Genomic DNA, 9,934 nt, shown 5'->3' on the forward strand with positions numbered 1-9,934 from the left:
TCCCCAGTCTCTCTCTCTCCCTCCCCAGTCTCTCTCTCTCCCTCTCCAGTCTCTCTCCCTCTCTCCAGTCTCTCTCTCTCCCTCCCCAGTCTCTCTCTCTCCCTCCCCAGTCTCTCTCTCTCCCTCCCCAGTCTCTCTCCCTCTCCCCAGTCTCTCTCTCTCTCTATCCATCCCCAGTCTCTCTCTCTCTCCCTCCCCAGTCTCTCTCTCTCCCTCCCCAGTCTCTCTCTCTCTCTCCCTCCCCAGTCTCTCTCTCTCACTCCCCAGTCTCTCTCTCTCCCTCCCCAGTCTCTCTCTCTCCCTCCCCAGTCTCTCTCTCTCCCTCCCCAGTCTCTCTCTCTCTCCCTCCCCAGTCTCTCTCCCTCTCCCTCCCCAGTCTCTCTCCCTCCCCAGTCTCTCTCCCCCTCCCCAGTCTCTCTCTCTCTCTCTATCCATCCCCAGTCTCTCATTCTCTCCCTCCCCAGTCTCTCTCTCTCCCTCCCCAGTCTCTCTCTCTCCCTCCCTCCCCAGTCTCTCTCTCTCCCTCCCCAGTCTCTCTCTCTCCCTCCCCAGTCTCTCTCTCTCCCTCCCCAGTCTCTCTCTCTCCCTCCCCAGTCTCTCTCCCTCCCTCCCCAGTCTCTCTCCCTCCCTCCCCAGTCTCTCTCCCTCCCTCCCCAGTCTCTCTCTCTCTCCCTCCCCAGTCTCTCTCCCTCTCCCTCCCCAGTCTCTCTCCCTCCCCCTCCCCAGTCTCTCTCCCTCTCCCTCCCCAGTCTCTCTCCCTCTCCCTCCCCAGTCTCTCTCCCTCTCTCCAGTCTCTCTCCCTCTCTCCCTCCCCAGTCTCTCTCCCTCCCCAGTCTCTCTCTCTCTCTATCCATCCCCAGTCTCTCTCTCTCTCCCTCCCCAGTCTCTCTCTCTCTCTCCCTCCCCAGTCTCTCTCTCTCTCTCCCTCCCCAGTCTCTCTCTCTCTCTATCCATCCCCAGTCTCTCTCCCTCTCCCTCCCCAGTCTCTCTCTCCCTCCCCAGTCTCTCTCTCTCTCCCTCCCCAGTCTCTCTCTCTCTCTATCCATCCCCAGTCTCTCTCTCTCTCCCTCCCCAGTCTCTCTCTCTCCCTCCCCAGTCTCTCTCTCTCTCTCTATCCATCCCCAGTCTCTCTCTCTCTCCCTCCCCAGTCTCTCTCTCTCTCCCTCCCCAGTCTCTCTCTCTCTCCCTCCCCAGTCTCTCTCTCTCCCTCCCCAGTCTCTCTCTCTCCCTCCCCAGTCTCTCTCTCTATCCATCCCCAGTCTCTCTCTCTATCCATCCCCAGTCTCTCTCCCTCTCCCTCCCCAGTCTCTCTCCCTCTCCCTCCCCAGTCTCTCTCCCTCTCCCTCCCCAGTCTCTCTCTCTCTCCCTCCCCAGTCTCTCTCTCTCTCTATCCATCCCCAGTCTCTCTCTCTCTCCCTCCCCAGTCTCTCTCTCTCTCCCCAGTCTCTCTCTCTCTCCCTCCCCAGTCTCTCTCTCTCTCCCTCCCCAGTCTCTCTCTCTCCCTCCCCAGTCTATCTCTCTCCCTCCCCAGTCTCTCTCTCTCTCCCTCCCCAGTCTCTCTCTCTCTCCCTCCCCAGTCTCTCTCCCTCTCCCTCCCCAGTCTCTCTCCCTCTCCCTCCCCAGTCTCTCTCTCTCTCCCTCCCCAGTCTCTCTCTCTCTCTATCCAGCCCCAGTCTCTCTCTCTCTCCCTCCCCAGTCTCTCTCCCTCTCCCTCCCCAGTCTCTCTCTCTCTCCCTCCCCAGTCTCTCTCTCTCTCTATCCATCCCCAGTCTCTCTCTCTCTCTATCCATCCCCAGTCTCTCTCTCTCCCTCCCCAGTCTCTCTCTCTCCCTCCCCAGTCTCTCTCTCTCCCCAGTCTCTCTCCCTCCCCAGTCTCTCTCTCTCTCCCTCCCCAGTCTCTCTCTCTCCCCCTCCCCAGTCTCTCTCTCTCCCCCTCCCCAGTCTCTCTCTCTCTCCCTCCCCAGTCTCTCTCTCTCTCCCTCCCCAGTCTCTCTCTCTCTCCCTCCCCAGTCTCTCTCTCTCTCCCTCCCCAGTCTCTCTCTCTCTCTATCCATCCCCAGTCTCTCTCTCTCTCCCTCCCCAGTCTCTCTCTCTCCCTCCCCAGTCTCTCTCCCTCTCTATCCATCCCCAGTCTCTCTCTCTCTCCCTCCCCAGTCTCTCTCCCTCTCCCTCCCCAGTCTCTCTCTCTCTCCCTCCCCAGTCTCTCTCTCTCTCCCTCCCCAGTCTCTCTCCCTCTCCCTCCCCAGTCTCTCTCTCTCTCCCTCCCCAGTCTCTCTCTCTCCCTCCCCAGTCTCTCTCTCTCTCCCTCCCCAGTCTCTCTCTCTCCCCCTCCCCAGTCTCTCTCCCTCTCCCTCCCCAGTCTCTCTCTCTCTCCCTCCCCAGTCTCTCTCTCTCTCCCTCCCCAGTCTCTCTCTCTCTCTATCCATCCCCAGTCTCTCTCTCCCTCCCCAGTCTCTCTCTCTCTCTCTCCCCAGTCTCTCTCTCTCTCTCCCTCCCCAGTCTCTCTCTCTCCCTCCCCAGTCTCTCTCTCTCTCTACCTCCCCAGTCTCTCTCTCTCTCCCTCCCCAGTCTCTCTCTCTGTCCCTCCCCAGTCTCTCTCTCTCTCCCTCCCCAGTCTCTCTCTCTCTCTCTCTCCCCAGTCTCTCTCTCTCTCTCTCTCTCCCCAGTCTCTCTCTCTCTCTCTCCCTCCCCAGTTTCTCTCTCTCCCTCCCCAGTCTCTCTCTCTCCCTCCCCAGTCTCTCTCTCTCCCTCCCCAGTCTCTCTCTCTCCCTCCCCAGTCTCTCTCTCTCCCTCCCCAGTCTCCCTCTCTACCTCCCCAGTCTCTCTCTCTACCTCCCCAGTCTCTCTCTCTCCCTCCCCAGTCTCTCTCTCTATCCATCCCCAGTCTCTCTCTCTATCCATCCCCAGTCTCTCTCTCTCTTCCTCCCCAGTCTCTCTCTTCCTCCCCAGTCTCTCTCTTCCTCCCCAGTCTCTCTCTTCCTCCCCAGTCTCTCTCTTCCTCCCCAGTCTCTCTCTCTCTCCCTCCCCAATCTCTCTCTCTCTCCCTCCCCAGTCTCTCTCTCACCCCAGTCTCTCTCTCTCTCCCTCCCCAGTCTCTCTCTCTCTCCATCCCCAGTCTCTCTCCCTCCCCAGTCTCTCTCTCTCTCTCCCTCCCCAGTCTCTCTCTCTCTCTCTCTCTCTCTCTCTCTCCCCAGTCTCTCTCTCTCTACCTCCCCAGTCTCTCTCTCTCCCTCCCCAGTCTCTCTATCTCCCTCCCCAGTCTCTCTATCTCCCTCCCCAGTCTATCTCTCTCCCTCCCCAGTCTCTCTCTCTCTACCTCCCCAGTCTCTCTCTCTACCTCCCCAGTCTCTCTCTCTACCTCCCCAGTCTCTCTCTCTACCTCCCCAGTCTCTCTCTCTACCTCCCCAGTCTCTCTCTCTCCCTACCCAGTCTCTCTCTCTCCCTACCCAGTCTCTCTCTCTCCCTCCCCAGTCTCTCTCTCTCCCTCCCCAGTCTCTCTCTCTCCCTCCCCAGTCTCTCTCTCTCCCTCCCCAGTCTCTCTCTCCCTCCCCAGTCTCTCTCTCTCTCCCTCCCCATCTCTCTCTCTCTCCCTCCCCAATCTCTCTCTCTCTCCCTCCCCAGTCTCTCTCTCTCTCTCCCTCCCCAGTCTCTCTCTCTCTCTCCCTCCCCAGTCTCTCTCTCTCTCTCCCTCCCCAGTCTCTCTCTCTCTCTCCCTCCCCAGTCTCTCTCTCACCCCAGTCTCTCTCTCTCTCCCTCCCCAGTCTCTCTCTCTATCCATCCCCAGTCTCTCTCCCTCCCCAGTCTCTCTCTCTCTCTCTCCCCAGTCTCTCTCTCTCTCCCTCCCCAGTCTCTCTCTCTCTCCCTCCCCAGTCTCTCTCTCTCCCTCCCCAGTCTCTCTCTCTCTCTCCCTCCCCAGTCTCTCTCTCTCCCTCCCCAGTCTCTCTCTCTCCCTCCCCAGTCTCTCTCTCTCCCTCCCCAGTCTCTCTCTCTCCCTCCCCAGTCTCTCTCTCTCCCTCCCCAGTCTCTCTCTCTCCCTCCCCAGTCTCTCTCTCCCTCCCCAGTCACTCTCCCTCTCTCCAGTCTCTCTCCCTCTCTCCAGTCTCTCTCTCTCCCTCCCCAGTCTCTCTCCCTCTCCCCAGTCTCTCTCTCTCTCTATCCATCCCCAGTCTCTCTCCCTCCCCAGTCTCTCTCTCTCCCTCCCCAGTCTCTCTCTCTCTCTCCCTCCCCAGTCTCTCTCTCTCCCTCCCCAGTCTCTCTCTCTCCCTCCCCAGTCTCTCTCTCTCCCTCCCCAGTCTCTCTCTCTCTCCCTCCCCAGTCTCTCTCTCTCTCCCTCCCCAGTCTCTCTCCCTCTCCCTCCCCAGTCTCTCTCCCTCTCTCCAGTCTCTCTCCCTCTCTCCAGTCTCTCTCCCTCCCCAGTCTCTCTCCCCCTCCCCAGTCTCTCTCTCTCTCTCTATCCATCCCCAGTCTCTCATTCTCTCCCTCCCCAGTCTCTCTCTCTCCCTCCCCAGTCTCTCTCTCTCCCTCCCCAGTCTCTCTCTCTCCCTCCCCAGTCTCTCTCTCTCCCTCCCCAGTCTCTCTCCCTCCCTCCCCAGTCTCTCTCTCTCCCTCCCCAGTCTCTCTCCCTCTCCCTCCCCAGTCTCTCTCCCTCCCCCTCCCCAGTCTCTCTCCCTCTCCCTCCCCAGTCTCTCTCCCTCTCCCTCCCGTCTCTCTCCCTCTCCCTCCCCAGTCTCTCTCCCTCTCTCCAGTCTCTCTCCCTCCCCAGTCTCTCTCTCTCTCCCTCCCCAGTCTCTCTCTCTCTCTATCCATCCCCAGTCTCTCTCTCTCTCCCTCCCCAGTCTCTCTCTCTCTCCCTCCCCAGTCTCTCTCTCTCTCTCCCTCCCCAGTCTCTCTCTCTCTCTATCCATCCCCAGTCTCTCTCTCCCTCCCCAGTCTCTCTCTCCCTCCCCAGTCTCTCTCTCTCTCCCTCCCCAGTCTCTCTCTCTCTCTATCCATCCCCAGTCTCTCTCTCTCTCCCTCCCCAGTCTCTCTCTCTCTCCCTCCCCAGTCTCTCTCTCTCCCTCCCCAGTCTCTCTCTCTCTCTATCCATCCCCAGTCTCTCTCTCTCTCCCTCCCCAGTCTCTCTCTCTCTCCCTCCCCAGTCTCTCTCTCTCCCTCCCCAGTCTCTCTCTCTCCCTCCCCAGTCTCTCTCTCTATCCATCCCCAGTCTCTCTCCCTCTCCCTCCCCAGTCTCTCTCTCTCCCTCCCCAGTCTCTCTCTCTCCCTCCCCAGTCTCTCTCTCTCTCCCTCCCCAGTCTCTCTCTCTATCCATCCCCAGTCTCTCTCCCTCTCCCTCCCCAGTCTCTCACTCTCTCCCTCCCCAGTCTCTCTCTCTCTCTATCCATCCCCAGTCTCTCTCTCTCCCTCCCCAGTCTCTCTCCCTCTCCCTCCCCAGTCTCTCTCTCTCTCCCTCCCCAGTCTCTCTCTCTCTCCCTCCCCAGTCTCTCTCTCTCTCTATCCATCCCCAGTCTCTCTCTCTCTCTATCCATCCCCAGTCTCTCTCTCTCTCTATCCATCCCCAGTCTCTCTCTCTCCCTCCCCAGTCTCTCTCTCTCCCTCCCCAGTCTCTCTCTCTCCCTCCCCAGTCTCTCTCCCTCCCCAGTCTCTCTCCCTCCCCAGTCTCTCTCTCTCTCCCTCCCCAGTCTCTCTCTCTCTCCCTCCCCAGTCTCTCTCTCTCCCTCCCCAGTCTCTCTCTCTCCCTCCCCAGTCTCTCTCCCTCCCCAGTCTCTCTCCCTCCCCAGTCTCTCTCTCTCTCCCTCCCCAGTCTCTCTCTCTCTCCCTCCCCAGTCTCTCTCTCTCCCCCTCCCCAGTCTCTCTCTCTCCCCCTCCCCAGTCTCTCTCTCTCCCCCTCCCCAGTCTCTCTCTCTCTCCCTCCCCAGTCTCTCTCTCTCTCCCTCCCCAGTCTCTCTCTCTCTCTATCCATCCCCAGTCTCTCTCTCTCTCCCTCCCCAGTCTCTCTCTCTCCCTCCCCAGTCTCTCTCCCTCTCCCTCCCCAGTCTCTCTCTCTCTCCCTCCCCAGTCTCTCTCTCTCCCTCTCCCTCCCCAGTCTCTCTCTCTCTCCCTCCCCAGTCTCTCTCCCTCTCCCTCCCCAGTCTCTCTCTCTCTCCCTCCCCAGTCTCTCTCTCTCCCTCCCCAGTCTCTCTCTCTCCCTCCCCAGTCTCTCTCTCTCTCCCTCCCCAGTCTCTCTCTCTCTCCCTCCCCAGTCTCTCTCCCTCTCCCTCCCCAGTCTCTCTCTCTCTCCCTCCCCAGTCTCTCTCTCTCTCCCTCCCCAGTCTCTCTCTCTCTCCCTCCCCAGTCTCTCTCCCTCTCCCTCCCCAGTCTCTCTCTCTCCCTCCCCAGTCTCTCTCTCTCTCTATCCATCCCCAGTCTCTCTCTCCCTCCCCAGTCTCTCTCTCTCTCTCTCCCTCCCCAGTCTCTCTCTCTCCCTCCCCAGTCTCTCTCTCTCTCTACCTCCCCAGTCTCTCTCTCTCTCCGTCCCCAGTCTCTCTCTCTGTCCCTCCCCAGTCTCTCTCTCTCTCCCTCCCCAGTCTCTCTCTCTCTCCCTCCCCAGTCTCTCTCTCTCTCTCTCCCCAGTCTCTCTCTCTCTCCCTCCCCAGTCTCTCTCTCTCTCCCTCCCCAGTCTCTCTCTCTCTCCCTCCCCAGTCTCTCTCTCTCCCTCCCCAGTCTCTCTCTCTCTCTCCCTCCCCAGTCTCTCTCTCTCTCCCTCCCCACTCTCTCTCTCTCTCCCTCCCCAGTCTCTCTCTCTATCCATCCCCAGTCTCTCTCTCCCTCCCCAGTCTCTCTCTCTCTCTCCCTCCCCAGTCTCTCTCTCTCTCTCCCTCCCCAGTCTCTCTCTCCCTCCCTCCCCAGTCTCTCTCTCTCTCTCTCCCCAGTCTCTCTCTCTCTCTCTCTCCCCAGTCTCTCTCTCTCTCTCTCCCTCCCCAGTCTCTCTCTCTCTCTCTCCCTCCCCAGTCTCTCTCTCTCCCTCCCCAGTCTCTCTCTCTCTCTACCTCCCCAGTCTCTCTCTCTCTCTCCCTCCCCAGTCTCTCTCTCTCTCTCTCCCTCCCCAGTCTCTCTCTCTCTCTACCTCCCCAGTCTCTCTCTCTCACTCCCTCCCCAGTCTCTCTCTCTCTCTCTCCCTCCCCAGTCTCTCTCTCTCCCTCCCCAGTCTCGCTCTCTCTCCCTCCCCAGTCTCTCTCTCTCTCCCTCCCCAGTCTCTCTCTCTCTCCCTCCCCAGTCTCTCTCTCTCTCCCTCCCCAGTCTCTCTCTCTCTCCCTCCCCAGTCTCTCTCTCTCCCTCCCCAGTCTCTCTCTCTCTCCCTCCCCAGTCTCTCTCTCTCTCCCTCCCCAGTCTCTCTCTCTCTCCCTCCCCAGTCTTTCTCTCTCTCTCCCTCCCCAGTCTCTCTCTCTCTCCCTCCCCAGTCTCTCTCTCTCTCTCTCCCTCCCCAGTCTCTCTCTCTCTCTCCCTTCCCAGTCTCTCTCTCTCTCTCCCTCCCCAGTCTCTCTCTCTCTCTCTCCCCAGTCTCTCTCTCTCTCTCTCCCCAGTCTCTCTCTCTCTCTCTCCCCAGTCTCTCTCTCTCTCTCTCCCTCCCCAGTCTCTCTCTCTCTCTCTCTCCCTCCCCAGTCTCTCTCTCCCTCCCCAGTCTCTCTCTCTCTCTACCTCCCCAGTCTCTCTCTCTCTCTCCCTCCCCAGTCTCTCTCTCTCTCTCCCTCCCCAGTCTCTCTCTCTCTCTCTCCCTCCCCAGTCTCTCTCTCTCCCTCCCCAGTCTCTCTCTCTCTCTACCTCCCCAGTCTCTCTCTCTACCTCCCCAGTCTCTCTCTCTCTCCCTCCCCAGTCTCTCTCTCTCTCCCTCCCCAGTCTCTCTCTCTCTCTCTCCCTCCCCAGTCTCTCTCTCTCTCTACCTCCCCAGTCTCTCTCTCTCTCTCCCTCCCCAGTCTCTCTCTCTCTCTCCCTCCCCAGTCTCTCTCTCTCCCTCCCCAGTCTCTCTCTCTCTCTACCTCCCCAGTCTCTCTCTCTCTCTACCTCCCCAGTCTCTCTCTCTCTCCCTCCGCAGTCTCTCTCTCTCCCTCCCCAGTCTCTCTCTCTCTCTCCCTCCCCAGTCTCTCTCTCTCCCTCCCTCCCCAGTCTCTCTCTCTCTCTCCCTCCCCAGTCTCTCTCTCTCCCTCCCCAGTCTCTCTCTCCCTCCCCAGTCTCTCTCTCTCTCCCTCCCCAGTCTCTCTCTCTCTCCCTCCCCAGTCTCTCTCTCTCCCTCCGCAGTCTCTCTCTCTCTCCCTCCCCAGTCTCTCTCTCTCTCCCTCCCCAGTCTCTCTCTCCCTCCCCAGTCTCTCTCTCTCTCCCTCCCCAGTCTCTCTCTCTCTCCCTCCCCAGTCTCTCTCTCCCTCCCCAGTCTCTCTCTCTCTCTCCCTCCCCAGTCTCTCTCTCTCCCCAGTCTCTCTCTCTCTCCCTCCCCAGTCTCTCTCTCTCTCCCTCCCCAGTCTCTCTCTCTCCCTCCGCAGTCTCTCTCTCTCTCCCTCCCCAGTCTCTCTCTCTCTCCCTCCCCAGTCTCTCTCTCTCTCCCTCCCCAGTCTCTCTCTCTCTCCCTCCCCAGTCTCTCTCTCTATTTTCTCACTCACTCTCTCCGGTGCTCCGGCTGTGAACCATCCGGGTGTCTCTCCGGGTTTGGGGGGAGGGGCGGTGTCGCCGACTCTCGGTTCCCGGCCGCAGATTCGGCGCCTCCCCGTCGGCGGCGACGAATCGGAAATCAAATCTGTCGGGCGGCCGGCCGCTGGCGCCGCTTCCCCGCGGCGGGATTCCCGGCGGCTCGGTCCCCGTCCGGTGCTCCCCGCGCCTCCGGCGGCCGCGCAACCGGAATGGCGAATCGGCGGCGCGGCGTTGTTGGCACCGCATTTACCTGAGGCGCCGGCCGCCGCTCGGCTCCCGGCCGCAGATTCGCCAAACCCCCGACCCACCCCGCCGGGCGACCCCGCCGGCACTTCCCCGGCTTCCCAGCCAGTCGCCCCGCCCTCCGGACCCCCCGACGCCATTCAGCCGCCGCCCGCAACCCAAGAACCGCGCCCGGACCGACCGCCGAATCTGCCGCCCCCGGCACCTGGACCACTTTCCTTTCCGCCGCTCCGTCCTCCCGATTCCCGCCCGCACTTTCGTCACATTCTCCTCTTTCTAGCCCCAATTTAATTATTTTTCTCACCCTCTTCATTCCCTCCCCGGTGTCTCCCCATCCCACCATCCCCGCTCCCTCCTTCTCTCCCCCTTTATTATTTCATGTGGTGAATGTGCGGCTCCTGCACCTCAGACATCCTTTTCTATTCGGGGAGGCGCGCTTCCGCCATCTCATTTCCCCCACTGGCAGATTCGCCGTCCCTTCCTCCCTCTAAAACATTTTGAAAAAATTACGTTGCCGTTGTTCGGAGCCCGGCCTCCGCCGCCCGCCGGAACCGTCAGTCTCTCCGAGGCTCCTGCGCCGTTTTCCCCCTTCCGCCGTTGCCGCTCTCTTATTTACAGCCGGTGGCGAATCTCCCGTCCGGAATCCAGGCCCTACTTTCCTTTTCCTCACTGGAGCAAAATGGCGGCCGGCACTGCTAGCGCGGCCGTGACGTTCGGAGTGGACTTCCGGGAAGAGCCGGTGTTTCCGGCGCACTGTGACGTCACAGTTTTTTCTGTGGGGGGGACCAACAAACAGAGAGATGAATAAATCAATCAAACATTTTAATATTCAATAAAGAGACAAACAATATATTCACCAGGATAGATAAATACCTCACAAAATGGTCTATTTTGATAATTCTTGAGTGCAGACAATTTATAAATGGACAACCATAAATCGTATCGTCATCTGTAAAAACGGTCGCTATTCAATAAACCGTCTAATCTGGCCATTCCCTGACAATAAATCAATCAAATTGAGGGGTGAGGGTCCCCA

Source organism: Scyliorhinus torazame, chromosome 19, assembly GCF_047496885.1.
Source record: "Scyliorhinus torazame isolate Kashiwa2021f chromosome 19, sScyTor2.1, whole genome shotgun sequence".
Lineage (NCBI taxonomy): Eukaryota > Metazoa > Chordata > Chondrichthyes > Carcharhiniformes > Scyliorhinidae > Scyliorhinus > Scyliorhinus torazame.